Source organism: Canis aureus, chromosome 16 (genome assembly GCF_053574225.1).
Source record: "Canis aureus isolate CA01 chromosome 16, VMU_Caureus_v.1.0, whole genome shotgun sequence".
NCBI classification, from domain to species: domain Eukaryota; kingdom Metazoa; phylum Chordata; class Mammalia; order Carnivora; family Canidae; genus Canis; species Canis aureus.
Genome location: NC_135626.1, coordinates 6,794,492 through 6,810,069, shown reverse-complemented (window position 1 = coordinate 6,810,069; position 15,578 = coordinate 6,794,492). Strand labels below are relative to the sequence as shown.

At 51.6% G+C, this 15,578-nt stretch overlaps 1 long non-coding RNA gene across 6 annotated transcripts in view; it reads left to right on the top strand.

Annotated features, from left to right (window-relative positions):
• Window positions 1–14,823, top strand: part of LOC144285657 (uncharacterized) — a 94,056-nt gene extending 79,233 nt beyond the window's left edge. For 5 of the 6 annotated variants that reach the window (XR_013353913.1, XR_013353912.1, XR_013353914.1 and 2 more), the window contains one exon: window positions 9,291–14,823. This is a non-coding gene — a long non-coding RNA (uncharacterized LOC144285657). Of the gene's footprint in view, window positions 1–591; window positions 679–9,290 lie in introns of all 6 variants that reach the window. The other variant, XR_013353915.1, reaches the window with a different exon arrangement.
• The last annotated feature ends 755 nt before the right edge of the window (window positions 14,824–15,578 follow it).

Sequence of the window (15,578 nt, the reverse complement as noted above, 5' to 3'; positions counted from 1 at the left end):
CACAGCCGCGCCCACGGGATGGGGGAGGGACGACAGATGGTTGGAGGTGCCATTTTAACCAGAGTCTGCAGCAGTTGGGGAAGGAGAGGGGGGAACCTAGGGCTGGAGGGGGGCTGGGACCTGGCATTGCTGCTTCCTCAGGGCCTTCGGCTCCTACTTCTCCCACCTGGGCACCTGTCCCCAGCTCTGGTTGCTCACCTGACCCAACAGCCCTGTCACTTGGGCTGCCCAAACTCCTGTGGACTCTGTGGGTGCCCCTTGGGTCTTACAAGGTGTGTGGCAAGGCAGGGCAACAGTGGCAATCTCTTAAGTCCCTACCACCCACGAGGAGAACCCCGTGACCACCCAGCATGCAGCGAGGATGCGGCCACTGACCAGGGACTGCCAGGAGCTGGCAGGGGAGTAGCAGGAGGGCTCATGGGCTGTGGGGTGCTGAAGGCCCCAGAGTCCAGCCCTCGGCTCCAGGCTTCAGCTGGAGTACTCAGGGCACATGAGGAGCAAAGCTTGGGAGGGGTCCATGTTTCTATCCTAACTCAGCACTGAAGTTAATTCCAGAACTTCTCCAGACCTCAGTGTTTGCTTCTCCATCAGGGAAGGGGGTCGGCCCCACCCAGCGGGCTGGCAGGCAAATCACCTACTTTGGTGAAGGAATGGCAAAGCGAGGCTCATCTTTTACAGGTGAGGAAAGCAAGACTCAGAGAGGCCAGACTGCTCACCCAGGGTCACCTGGCTGCTGAGGGGAAGCCCCGTGCCCTGGGGTGTGGGGAATGAGGTGCATGTAAAGCTCAGGCTGTGAGCCTGCCTGTTCCCTGGGGTTCTTGGCTCCCTAGAACTTCCTCATTCCAGAAACCTGCATGCCCCAGAGCTTTGTGAAATAAGGGACAAGCCCCACAGGTGGCCATTTGGCCCCAGGGCAGGAATACTAGCATTGTCTCCCGGAGCCCACCTGGGGCCCCACGCCTGGCTGAGCACCCAAGATCTCTGTCTTGTCACAGAGATCACCCTGGGAGATGGGTGCAACCCATCTCTCTGTTTTCAGATGGGGAAAGTGAGGCTCAGGCGGGTGCAGGGACTTGCCTCAGACCCCACAGCACTGAGTGCCAGAGCTGGGATGAGAATCCACTTCTGGGACCTCAGAGATGGCCTCTTAACTCCAGACCAGATCAGCCAGGCTCGACCAAACTCGAGGGACTGTTCCCTGTGTTGGACTTGGCTATGAACAGAGTTCCCTGGGCACCATCAGAAAATATTGATGGGAGCTGCATGGAAGGTCCCTGTGGTGCAGGAAGGAGCAGGCTCATCACAGGATAGGCACGTGGCTGGGTGAGACTGGTCAGTAGGGTTGGGAGGCCATGGTGCCAGGAGTACTCACAGCCCAGGAATCTTTTCTGATCTTTGAGCATTGAGGGGCAGGGACCATTTCCCCCTTTTTTTTTTTTTAAGATTTTATTTATTTATTCATGAGACACACACACACACACACACACACACACACACACAGAGGCAGAGACACAGGCAGAGGGAGAAGCAAGCTCCATGCAGGGAGCCTGACATGGGACCTAATCCCGGGTCTCCGGGATCAGGCCCTGGGCTGAAGGTGGCGTTAAACCACTGAGCCACCCGGGCTGCCCCACCATTTCTCTTTTTGACAGATAAAAAAGCTGAAGTCCAAAAAGGCAGGATGACTTACTACAAGTCCCATTGGGCTTTAGGGACAGAATCAGGGCAAAGGGGGCAGCCCCGGTGGCTCAGCGGTTTAGCGCCGCCTTCAGCCCGGGGCCTGATCCTGGAGACCGGGGATCGAGTCCCACTTCTGGCTCCCTGCATGGAGCCTGCTTCTCCCTCTGCCTGTGTCTCTGCTTCTCTCTCTCTGTGTGTCTCCCATGAATAAATAAATAAAATCTTAAAAAAAAAAAAGAATCAGGGCAAAGGCAAGATTCTTTGACCCCCAACCAGTATGCTTTTTTGCTGTGTGTCAGTGCTACCCACCCACTCACTCATTGATCTCTCCTCCCATCTATATACCCCTATCTACCTACTCACCTACTGATCCATCTACCTAGCCTCCGTCCACCCATCCATCCACTCACCCACCTATCCACTCATCTATCCATTCTCTCATCTGCCCACCCATGCATTCACATGTCCATCCACCCACTCACCTACCTATCTACTTACCCATCCATTCATAGAACCTGTTCACTTATCCATCTTCCCATCTTACATCCATCTACCACTCACCCACTACTCATCCATCCACTTACTTATCCATCCATCCATCCGTCCATCCACCCATCCGTCCATCCATCCATTTATTCATCCCTCCCTCGCTCCCTCCATCCATCCACACATCCATCCACTATCCATCTACTCATTCAGTTATCTAGCCATCACCCATCCAACGACTTTTCACCCACCCAAGTATCCATCCATCTAACCCACCATCCATTTATCTCATTTTATTTTTATTCTATAACCATTCTGAGTCTTGTTTCTACAGCCTTTAGTTAGGAAACATATGTTCAGGTGAGCTGGGCGCTGATCCTTCCTCTCTGCGGAGGTGCACCAACTCCCCAAACCCCCCTTTCAGCATATCAATTCCAGAGGTTGTCATAAAATGGACCAAGAGCCATCAGCCCAGGAGCCAAGGACCAAAAGGATTGTTTGGACCAGGGATGGGGCAGCTTCTGCTCCTGCCTCTAACATGCTGTGTGACAATTGAGCAATTGCGAACTGAGAATAATTGTCCGGTCCTCTGACAATTGGAGGAACAAGCGGAAGCTTTAGAAAGGCAATAGCCCTTCACCAACATGAGGGAGAGTTTTTTTGAAGGGGTTAGTAGGGCTCAGTCTTTGAGGCATACTCTCTCTTATTACTAAAACCTGCCAGAAAGTTCGGTTGATTCTGCTCAGACCAGCTAGATAGTCATTCATTCATCCATCCATTCGTTCATTCTGCACCAACTGTGTACTAGGGCCCATATAAGACTCCAGGGATCTAGAAATCAATACAGATAGCTTCTGCCCTCAAGAAATTGGCTGATACTTGGCTCTGAACGGAAATCAGTCACTTCACATGGGTTCTGGTTGAGGCTTGAACTTAGTCCTGGGGGACTCGAGGAATGTCAGCTGTGGGCTGCGCAGGTGAGGACGGAGTCCCCGAGGGGGGACGTACTCATGATCTGGAAGGACAGGGCCGAGGGTGTGGAGAAGGACGTGGAGGCAGAAGGGAGAGCACATGCAAAGTCCTGGGGGCCCGGGGGAAGTTCTTTGAGTACCTACTAAGTGTCAGGCACTGTAGCCAGTGTTCCCACCTCATTATCTCAGTGGATCCTACCCACGATGCTACAGGGCTGGCAGGATCCTTTTGCACATTTCACTAATGAGAAAGCTAAGGCTCAGAGAGGACCAGCAGCTTTCCCAAAGGTGCACAGCATCCACACGCTAGATCTGATACACCAGCCTAGGCCTGTTGGTCTGACTCCGAAGTCTGGAGCCTTTGCCCATTCTCCCTCACCTTGAGCATCTCCTCCTCAAGGTGAGGGTAGGGGAGAAAGCACTCTGTCACCACTCATGTCTTTCAGGCAGCTTAGGAGGCTCATGCATTCATTCAATTAACAAATACTTACCCATTCCTCCTCCGGATCAGGGATCAGGCCAGGAGGTGTTGGAGGGTTGAGCAGTGACAGGACAGGACCCTCCCTGCTCTGGGGCCGGCAGGGGGGACTCCCAGTTAAGGGGATGCTCAGGGGACTGACCTCAACCTCAAAGCCCTGAGTCACCCAGGCCTAAAAATAAACCCAGGTGCCATCCAAGCCTAAAGAGTGGAGACCACAGGCTCCCAGAGCAGAGGCTGGGGAGGCATCAGGCAGAGCTGTCAGCTCGGAGCAGGCTCCTCTCATCAGCATGGGGCCCCAGCCTCCCTGCTTAAAGATCGCCTCGGGCGCTCTCTTAAAGATGCTAACGCTGCAGCTGACATTTGGGAGATCCTGGCAGGCGATCAAACCCAAGCTGAAAATCGGAGCTTCTGGGCGGGGGCGGGGTGGTGGTCACCAGGCAGCAGGGACCCAGGTTGGTTGGAGCTGAGGGCGACAGGGCTTGGGCAGCTGGTACCGGCTGAGTCTGTGCCTCCAGCCTGGCCCTGCGTGGCCAGGCTGGGTATCCGGCTCTCTGCTGGAAGAACTCCAGGACACAGAAAGCAAGGACGCAGGAGGACAGTGGATCAGGAGACACTCAAGCTTCTTAGCCTTCTTAGCTCAGCCTCAAACTCCAGCTCACTGTCAATAATCAGACCAACTGGCTAAAAACATAAACAGAGTGATGAGTTATGGAAAAGAGGTAAGATGGAAAGAAGTTGCTGGTGCTAATTCCATCTCTCGTTGTACCCAATGCTGGGTCCCTCCCAGTGCAGAGAAGAGAGTGCAGCAAGGAAGCTGAGGGTCAGAGGGAGGAGTTAGGAGAGAACATCCCCAGGCCACCTCCCACCTCTGCCTTGGACACCATTGCCCTTCCACAGACTTTGACAAGCCTGAGCCAACCTCATCTCCTTTGTCTTCCTTTATTTATTTTTTTTTAATTTTTATTTATTTATGATAGTCACAGAGAGAGAGAGGCAGAGACACAGGCAGAGGGAGAAGCAGGCTCCAGGCACCGGGAGCCCGACGTGGGATTCGATCCTGGGTCTCCAGGATCGCGCCCTGGGCCAAAGGCAGGCGCCAAACCGCTGCGCCACCCAGGGATCCCCTCCTTTGTCTTCCTTTATATCCAGTCTCCTTCTGCCCACCTATCTACCACGATCCACCCACTCCAACCCACTCATTTAGCCAATCTACCTACCTTCCACCTAACGGATTCACCCACTGCTCTTCCACCTGTCCAACCATCCATCCATCCAATGAATCAATCATCCTCTTCATCCGTCCATCCGCTGACTCGTCCACTCAGCCCATCCATCTCCCTCCGTTCAACCGTGTCCCCTCCTGATACCAACATCCATTCATCCATCCCTCCAAATGTCCATCCATTCTCCACGCGTTTGGGTCAGGCCATGCTGTGCACAGGAGAGGTGCACCCAGCTCAGTGTTAGGGGGTCAGGAAAGGCTGCCAGGAGGGAGAGCCTTCTCTGCTGAGACATGAAGAATAAGCAGCAGGAATCCAGGTAGAATGTGGAAGGGAGAGTCTTCCCCAAAGAGATGGGAGGCGAGAGACAGAGACACTCTGTAGCCGACCAGAGAGCTGAGAGAGGCTGACTCTGGGGCTGAGTGGGTGGCAGGCCGGGGCCTGAAGCTGGGACAACTTGTCTGGCACAGAGTCAGGCCCACGGGATTGTGGGAGGGGAAGTGAAATATTCAGTCCCATGGCTGTCTACTGCCCTGATGCCTCCAGATGGGCCCCCTCCGGGTCCTGCAGCGCTCCCACCCACCTGTCCCGCCTCCGAATCCCAGGGATGCTCACAGCCAGATATCCCTACAGACCTCCCCTCACAGGCTTTTACTTAGTGTGTGGGAATTCTAGAATTCTAGCTTCTCCGGGTCAGAGTTGTGCCTTATCCTTCTTGACATCCTGTTCTGCAGCACTGAGCCAAAGTTATCCATAAATAAATAGATAGATGATAGATAGATAGATAAATAGATAGATAGATAGATAGATAGATAGATAAATAAATATCAAGAGATAAAAAAATTTTTTTCTTTCTCCAACCTCTCTCCTCCCTCCTCTTGGAGAGCCCTTCCACACCCCCAGGCACCCTGTCCTAAAGCCCCTGTGCCGTCTGCATCTCTTTCCTCTTTCCCAGGTGACCTCGCCTTGTCGGGTCGGTCACCCAGATCTGTCAGTTCCATCTGACAACCGTGAATCTGTCACTCTTCTACCTGCTAGGCCACCAACCTCCTCTGTCCTCCCACTGCTCTCCATCCAGGACATGTACAAGAGGCACTCTGAGAGAGGCTCTAAAATTTAAACTTGACCACTCTAGTCTCCTACTTAAACCTTTCATGGCTTCCCATGGGCTTCTGGATAAAGCCCTAGGTCCCTGTCATTGCCTCTATGACCCTTCCCAAGGTGGCTGATGCTGTCTTCTCTGGTCTCCAGGTTCATCCCTCAAAAGATATGAAAGCCATCAAGTTCACTGCTGTCTATACTGGGTCTTCAAAGCCACCCTGGCCCTGGCTGCTGGACTGTCTCAGCCAAAAAGCCTAGAAACATCCTGAGTCTTCAACTCCCTGCCCGCCCCTACACTTGACTCCTCTTAGGCCTCACATTCTGTCCCCATGAGCCTGGGAGCAGTCAGTTTCATATTCTCAATGTCACGTCAGGCACCCAGTTGGCCCTCAGGTAAAAGAACATATTGCTCAATCTACAATAATATTAGGGTTTACCTCCAGACTCTTTCTCCCCATATCTGACCATTTCCATTTGCAATTCGTGCCTGAAACCAAAGCCAACTGCTTGGCCTCTTCTCTGCCTACAAAACATTTTTTACTGATTTTTATGGCTACAAAAAAAATTTCCTTCCTGTCTTCACATTCACAGGAAAGAGAGAGCCCTGGCCCTGACTCAGAATTGGATTCTAGCTGGAGGCGGACTCTCCGAGGCTGGCTCTAGGGAAAGGGTTTATCTGTTTGTTCCCTGACCTTGAGCGGGGAGCTAAGGCAGCAGGAAAGGGGACACACAGGAGTGGGGAGGGGAATGAGGAGGGAAAGCTGGAGCTGTGGCCCTGGGACCCTGCACTCTGCCCCAGGGACCAGCTAGGTGACAGGAAGGGAGAGAGAGGGAGGAGACAGGCCGTGCTGCCTGCAGCTCCTGCTTTTGGTCTCCCAGGATCTCTGGGTTGCACGACCTGCCTAGTCCCATCCCTGGCTCCCCCAGAAACTGAACAGACCTGGTATGCGGATTGCTGTAGGGAGTCCTCAACCACGCAGGTAGAGAGCAGCTTGGCCATCCACACACCTGAGGGCCAGCTGTGACTGTCACACCCCCAGTGCCCCATGGAGGGACTCGGTCCAGGCAGCCTGGCCCGGCACAGCCAGCCCACAGGGTAAGGACAGTGGCACTAAGGGAGGCAAGAGACCAAGAAATAGGTAAAGAAAAGAACCCTTCCTAGAAAGGGTCTTCTTCCAATTAGTATGTGACTGAGCTTGAACTCAAACATGTATTGAGCTCCTTTGCCAGGATCCTTACCATCCATGAACCGACCATCTTTTCTCCAATTGAACTGTAAGCGAACCTCGAGTCCAAACTATTTATTTCCTCCCAAATAACCTTTCTCTTGCTACAAAAGTAAAGCATGCTTTTTGTGGATATTGCCAGAGGGGCCCCCGGGTGGGTTAGTTGGCTAAGCATTCATGATCCCAGGGCCCTGAGATCGAGCCCCGCTTCTCCCTCTCCCTGTTTTGCTCTCTTGCGCTCGCTTTCTGTCAAATAAATAAATAAAATCTTTAAAAAAAGCGAGATTGCTGAAAATGCAGATGAGCTCAATGAAGAAAATAAAAACACTTTTAATCCCATCACCTGGAGATGACCCGGCTTTTTTGACATTTGGAGGAGTTGGATCCCCTCCAGCGTCTCCATATCCAACATCTTGGTCTGGAGTCCCACACACGATTGACACGTAGGAACAATTTTGTGTCTGATTGTTTACCTTTTTATTCATTATTTATTAATTCCAAATGTACCCATTGAACCCAATGTAGTTATCAATTTAGTGGTGTTTCAGATTCTTAGAGGGTGTCAGGAGAGGTATAGCACCTAAGATACTCAGATACTCATTGTGAGTTAGACTCCATGGCCAAACCCTTCTCAGCCCCTCTGCCAGGTAAGTGGTCAAGGCCCAGACTTGAGTCCAAATCCTGGCCCCATCCCTCACCAGCTGTGTGGCCTTTGGCAAGTCCCTTAGCCCATGCTACCCAAAGTGTGGTCCACAGACTGGTGTTGGCCCACGCACTATGTGTTGACATCATAAGAAAACCACCAGAACTGAGCATAATTTAGAAACATTCATTCCAACCGGACACTGTTCACATCCAGTTGTGATTGTGTTCATTACAATAATATCGTTCCAGGCAGATTGGAAAATTGTCTCTACAAGTTCCTCCACCTCAGATAGCTCGAAAAGCACAGAGTTAGCCTACTCTGTGACTCAGTTTCTTCAGTAGTAAAATAGGAATAATCATGGTCCTTAACCTCATCAGATCCCTGGGAAGGGTAAGTGAACTAATTGATGGAAGGTTCCCAGGACAGTGGCTGAGCATTGCAAACTCTCATTAATGTCAATGCCACTGGTGTTTTGCATATTTTCTGTATTCTGCGTTGAAGATACCCAATTTCTGGGAGCGGGAGGAGAAGGGCTAGAAAGGGGAGTGGACCCTGATTAATGCATCCTACCCTACCCCCCAGTTTCTATGAGTTTTAGTCAATCCTTGAGATTGAGACACCCCTGTGACCTGCCTTCCAGGTCTCCAAAAGAACCACGGCGTCCTGTGTTCATCCACTTACCAGGTATCTATAGACCACTTACAGAGTGAGGCCGGAGTGCCCAGTGGCTAAGAACTCAGAACACTGGAGAGACAGGCTCAAATCCCAGCTCTGCTCCTTACTAGCTGAGTGACTTTGGGGGCATCACTTAACCACTCTGAGCCACAGTGTTCCTGAGTGAGGGCCCGGAGGGGTTCCTGAGGTCAGAACTCAGGCCAGGCGGGGCCCGGGCAGATGATCCCCACATGCCTGTAGAGAGCATGACTATACAGGGTGCTCCCTGGCTGTGTGCTCAAATGTGACCATTGTGGGGACCTCCTGGATATCCACCCTCAGGGACTTTTTGTGGACTAGGGAAGAATAGGTGGTAGCTTGAGATGCCAAACTTGCCAGGTATTACTTCTAGAAAAATGAATGAATTTAAAAACTTTGAATATTGGAAAGTGGAGAGATGTAAACATATAAAGGTCTCCAGATAAGTAGAAGGCTTGCCAATTAGACGTGTATTGTATGGAACAGGGGAGCTCCCCTAACGGTCTCTTCTCTGCAGAGGGAGGCCTGAGCAGCCTGGCTAAGCCACGTGATGCATCTGAAAGCTTCTCTGAACAGCCTGGTGTCACTTCTCCTGATTCACTAGCTAAAGCAAGTCATGAGGCTGAGCCTGACATGGGGGGTAGAGGAATGCAACCCCTCGCGAGGCCTGCACTCACATGGCAATGGGGCAGGCATGGATAATCCTCTCATTGGAAAGACAGCAAATAATTGGGAACAATGACCTACCTACCATTGTGGCCACAAATATTCCTCTCTCTTGCACAGATGTGGGTGATTACAGACGGCCACCGATTGCCTCATTTCTCCCACGAAGACATAGTGTCTTCTCTCCTCCTCTTGAGATATTCCTTGCTGGTCCCAGGACTGGCTTCGAGGAACATAACAGAGCCAACATGATGCTGTGTAGCTTCTAACATTTGAGCTTCTCGATGTGCTCCCTCTTGGAAGGCAGCCACCATGTGAAAACCCACTATGCTGAGAGCAAGCCCAGGAGCCATATGGACAAGGGAGACCAGTGGGCAGCATGAGGGGTACCAGAAGCATAAAGGAAGCCTTCCTTAACCCTCCAGCCCAGCCACCTGCTAAATGCAGCCCTAGGGGATGACCCCAGCCCATGGCTCTCTTGCTAAAGAGATCTATAAGTAGGGGGAAAACTTGAGGGTCTCCCACACAGTTATAAACTGAATTGTGTCTCCCCAAAATTCATATGTTGAAGTCCTAACTCCCAGTGCCTCAGAAAGTAACCACATTTGGAGCTAAGGTCTTGGGAGAGGTAATTAGTTTCAAATGAGGTCATCAAGGTGGGGGCCCTCATCCAGGAAGACCAGTGTCCTCATAAGAAGACAAGCACATGGAAAGACACTAGACCCAGGTGTGGACACACACAGGAGAGACCTCGTGAGGACACAGCAAGAAGGTGGCCGCCTACAAGCCAAAGAGAGAGAGAGGTCTCAGAGGAAACCAACCCTGCTGACACCTTGGACTTCCAGCCTCCAGAACCGTGAGAGAATGAATTCCTGATAAGCCGCTCAGTCTGGTGTTTTGTTATGGCGGCCCTGGCACACATATCCACACGCCCACTACTCAATGCTGGAATGGGGACAGCATACCCACAAACACTGTCTTCTAGAAGGGGTAGGAAGAGGAGGCAAGTCCTTGGCATCGTGCGCCGCAATCCTGAGTCCACCAGGTGGAGACTGCCAGGGCCACCGCCTCCAGGGTGACACAGACACTCTCCAATGGGCCCCACGGTGCTCCCTTGGAACTCTTTCTGTCCTCTGCTCTCCGAGGCCCTTGTGGGGGGGGGGGGGGCCTTATGGGTGGACTTCCTTTTCCATCTCGTCCTTGGCCACATGGAATGAGGACCCAAGGGCCCTCATGGAGGGCTGAGCAGATCTCTCCATCTGCTCTCTTCCCTCCGGGGCCCACATGTGGTTGTAAGTCGTGAACGGTCACAGCCTCTTTTAGTGCAGGCTGGCAGCTCTTTTGCCAGTGTGATCCTCTTCGAAACTTAGCTAATGTTTTATCTCTTTGTCCCCACTCAGCAACGTATGCTAAAGACGCAGCCAAATTTTCTAGGCCTGCTTCTCTAGACTTCATCACCAGAGGTTTGAGCAAAGCAGGTAATGGCCACATCTGGATGTCGTCTTTACCGTGAGACCGAATCTCAGCTGGACTCCATCACACAAAGCGCTTCTTAGTTGCATTATTTTGTCCTCGGCCTAGAAGATTCTTTATTGACAAGTTGTGGATTACCCATTTTGAAAAGTCTCTACAGAAAGTTTAAAATTCACACTTGGACTCCTCAAACAATACTTTTCTGGGGATGCAGATAGTTAAATTTAAAACTCGTATCTGCTCCAAGATCGTACTGTGCATTCCACATACCAATATGTCAGAAGGTTTACTAAAATGTCATCTGTAACTCGAATTTGAAGAATCAACCAACTGCCAGAGGGGCGGGGACTGGGTCTGTTTTGCCCACTCATCTTGCAAAGAGCAAGCAGGCTTTTCCAAAAATGGCCCTGGGTTCTCTAGGTTTCTGGAGGACAAACTGCTGGTGTGTGTGTGTGTGTGTGTGTGTGTGTGTGTGTGTGTGTGTCTATGTGTGTGTCCCAGACAGTATCACCTTTTTTCACTCGGGGACGAGATGTTTGTGTCCAAGCTTGCTCCCATAAGATGGGTGGCCTTCTTGCAATGGCATCGCTCAACTTCCCATGGGCTCCAGGCCACTGGGCCCTGGGCTCCTGGATCTCTGGCTTCCTTTCTCTGTCACTGGACAGAGATGAGAAATAGCTGTATTTTTCAACGCTGAAAATCCAGAATTTCTGGGCTCTCTCTTTCCCTTTCATCCCTGCTTGCAAATAGGCTAATTCCCTTCCGAGTGCATCTCTTTTCTGTGGTGTCTTGGGAAAAAGCAGTGCACGAGTTTGCTAGGGCTGCTGTAACAAAGTAGACAGAAATGTATTGTTCGCAGTCCCAGAGGCTAGGGGTCTCCACTGAAGGTGTCAGCAGGTGGCTTCCCTCTGACGGCCACGAAGGAAGGCTCTGTTCCAGGCCTCTCTCTGGCTGGGGGATGGCCACATTCTCCCTGTGCCTTCACATCACCTTTCCCTGTACATGTGAGTGCGCAAACTTCCCCTCGTTCTGAGGACACCAGTCATGTTGATTAGGGCTCACCCTGGTGATTCCATTTTGCTTTAATTACCTCTTTAGAGACTCTCTCCAAATACAGTCACATTTTGGGGCACATGGGTGTCTCAGTGGTTGAATGTCTCCCTTAGGTTAGGTCGTGATCCCGGGGTCCTGGGATCGAGTCCCGCGTTGGGTTCCCTGCAGGGAGTTTGCTTCTCTCTCTGCCTATGTCTCTGGCTCTCTCTCTGTGTCTCTCATAAATAAATAAATAAATAAAATCTTTAAAAATAAGAGACGACAAATATAGTCACATTCTGACAGTCACACTGCCGTTGGGGCTTCAATGTATGAACTGGTGGGGGGACATGATTCAGTCTGTAACATGCAGCAAATAGCAAACAAGATATGCCAAACATTTCTTTTTCCCCAGCTCTTCAGCTAAAGCCCTAAGTGCCGTATGGTATGGGCTTTGTGAGTTACCTGTACACAGGAATTCTCACATGTTCCCTGCCGTATGACAAGGTCACCCTCGATACCTTCAGTAACTCTTTTCTTGTCACCTGATATTTGCTCTGAGAGCCAGAGCTACATATTTGTTGGGGCCATTATTTCTAGGTGCCAGTTTCCATATTGGTCAGATTTTGCTAGGCTATGCTGCGTAACAAGCATCCCTGAAATATCAGTAGATCACAGTAGCCACGGTTTGTTTCCATTCAGGTTTACTGTTGTCGACAACATGCTTGCCCCACTGTCCCATCTCACTACCTCACGTACCATCTTCATGCTGAGATCGAGGCTGAAATTGTAGCATCTCTACAGAATACATCCACCGGAAAGAAAAGGGCTAGAGAGCTGCACGTCCCCAGGAGAGCTGTTCAAGCTTCTGCGGGGCACTGGCATATATGGGCACTTCTTCTCACAGTTTATTGGTCAGAGCACGTCACATGGCCAAGCCCAATGTCAACGGGCACAGAAGTATGTTCTGCCTGTAGGGAGGCACTGTGAGTCACTGACCATGGGCCGAGAGGCACGATCTTCTTAGGGCAGGGAATTACTGGCAACAGAGGCAGCATCTGCCATGATGGTTTTTCCTGTTTCCCTTTTTTTTTTTTTTTAAGATTTTCTTTATTCAGGGGATCCCTGGCTGGCTCAGTGGTTTAGTGCTGCCTTCAGCATGATCTTAGAGCCCGGGATTGAGTCCTGTGTCGGGTTTCCTGCATGGAGCCTGCTTCTCCCTCTGCCTGTGTCTCTGCCTCTCTCTCTCTCTCTCTCTCTCTCTCTCTCTGTGTATGTGTGTGTGTCTCATGAATAAATAAATAAAATCTTAAAAAATTTTTATTTATTCATTTAAGAGAGAGAGAGAGAATGAGAATGTTGAGGGGGTGGGGGACAGAGGAAGAGGGAGAAGCAGACCCTGCAAAAGCAGGGAGCCTGACGTAGGGCTTGATCCCAGGACTCTGAGATCACAATCTGAGCCCCGACGGCAGCCACTCAATCATCTGAGCCACCCAGGAGCCCCCGCCATGATAGTTAACACCGGTTAATACTGACTATGCATAGGGACTTTGTGCCAGCAGCTTCATTCACATCCTGAGCTCATGGATTTCTCATCATAGCCCCATTTTATAGTTAAGAAAATTGAGGCCTCCAGAGGGGAGGAGACTTGTTCATTTTCTAGCATCATCAACAAGATCCATGAACATACCTTGAATAACTCTGAGGGTCCATACACACCTGAGGTCTTGTTCCCACCTCCTCTCTCCAGCAGTGGGTGAGAAAGTGGGTGGAGAGGCAGGGCCAGCTCACCCCGTGTCCTGCTGGGACGGACACAAATGTTAGCTGGGGACCTTCTCAGCTGGGGTGGAGAATCCTGAGTCAGCTGCGCCCCTGCCTGGGTGTTGGGAGAGCCTGTTCGTTGGGGAACTCACACCCTACCTTCCTGCTCAGCTCTGCCCTGCCCACCCTGCAAATCTAGGAATCTTGCCAGAGCCAGGCAGGGCTGGGAGGGGGGTGCAGTGAGGGTCTGCATGAATAAACACAGTTCCTCTTGGAGGGAAGGGAGAAATGGAGACGCTCCGGCCTGGAAGCTCATGTGGTAGGTACTCTGCTGATCACCTTCTAGCAGAAATTCCTTCATGTTCCAAGTACCTGATGGCTTGAGCTTTTTCTGGTTTACTTGTTTGTTTGTCTGTTTGTTTGGAGGAGGGAAGGAGGAGCTTAAATAAGCTTATGACCTTATTATTATAATCCTTGTTTTACAGACAGGATACAGGGGCCCAGAGAAGGTAAAGCAACTTCCCACAGCCAGGGGTGAGGGACACTGAACCCTAACCCAATGCAGGGGGGTGGATGAGACAGCCCTGCATTCAGTGGGGTGGGGCCACCTGGGAAACTGGTTAGAGACTGAGGGTCTCTTTTGCTCCCTGGGGCTGTCCTTGGGCTTTCTCAGGTGGCCCAGACCCACAGGCCTGTCCTTCGGAACAGGAAGACAGGTGTGACAGTGATTCTTGGGGAGAAGGAGCTAGGCCAGGGGCCCGAGGTCATGGGAGAGAGTGTCTGGCTGGAGCTGAGGGCACAAAGGATGGTGTGAGAAGGACACCCCAACATACTCAGGACACACACACCACATGTGCCACTTTCACGTAGTGTGCATACACCACACATACAAATACAACACGCACCACACATTCTGTGCACACATGGCACACGCACACCCCACACTGATGCTTGCACACACCCCTCATGCTACAGTTACTCTACTGCACACACCACACATGCTGCATCCCCACAGAACACACATACCCCCCACACACGGCACACACTACCACAGGCTTTCTCTTGGTTTTGACAACCAACTCGGAGGTCTTCTACAACTTCGGATTTTTTAAAATGTTGTTATTAGGAATAATAATTTAAAAAATAATCTAGTGGGGGCGCCTGGGTAGCTCAAGGGTTGAGCATCTGCCTTTGACTCAGGGCGTGATCTTGGGGTCCTGGAATCCAGTCCCACATCGGGCTCCCTGCAAGGACCCTGCTTCTCCCTCTTCCTGTGTCTCTGCCCCTCTCTGTATCTCTCATGAAGAAATAAAGAAAATCTTTAAAAAAAAAAATCAAATGATAGCAAAACTTTATGAGATCCTGTGTGTCGGGGAGCTTGCTGAAGGCTTTGGGGGATCCCTCCCTGAGTCCTGCTCAGCAGGTGCTAGTGTGGTCCCCATTTCTTGGTTAGGAAGCTGAGAGTTCTAGGGTTCAGAGCTCAAGACTGATGGAGCTGTCACCGAACACGGCTCAGCCTGTCTCCCAAAAAAACACACTGTGCATGTTCCCTTTGATGCACAAACAACAAAAGCCCTACCTCACGGCAGACAGAGCTCTGGACTTCCTACCACCACCTCCCTGCTGACTTAGGCACCATGTGTGGACACGAGGCGTGGGATTCGTCTCCGGTATGGGGAGGCAGTTTGAAAGGAAGAAGAGTCAGAGCCTGGGAGCCATGGAAAGTGTAAAAGAGCAAGAGGAAGGAGCTTGCTCCTGACATCCCTCCACTTACAGAGCACAGACCATCCCCACTTCCTCACTGAAGGACCAGGACAGCCCAGGCTGGGTCCTGTCCCCAGGCCTTGACATCCCCAGGCCCTGGGTAGCCAGGTGAGGGTTTCCTTCCCTGGTAGAGATGATGGCCACGCTCCTGCTTTCCCTGAGGTCACCTCCCCCCAGCCCTGGTCCTAGCAGCAACCCCCACCCCTCCGCCTGCCCCGCCCACCAGCCTCTCCCTGTGGAAGGGGATGGAGGCCCCACGGCCACCGGCTGTTCCCTGCACACTCCATTCAGTTCAGTGGCCCCTCTGATGCCTGCTGTAGAAGCCTGGACACAACCCTGATGCCCAGCCACTGCAGATCGGTCGACCGCGCGTGGGCA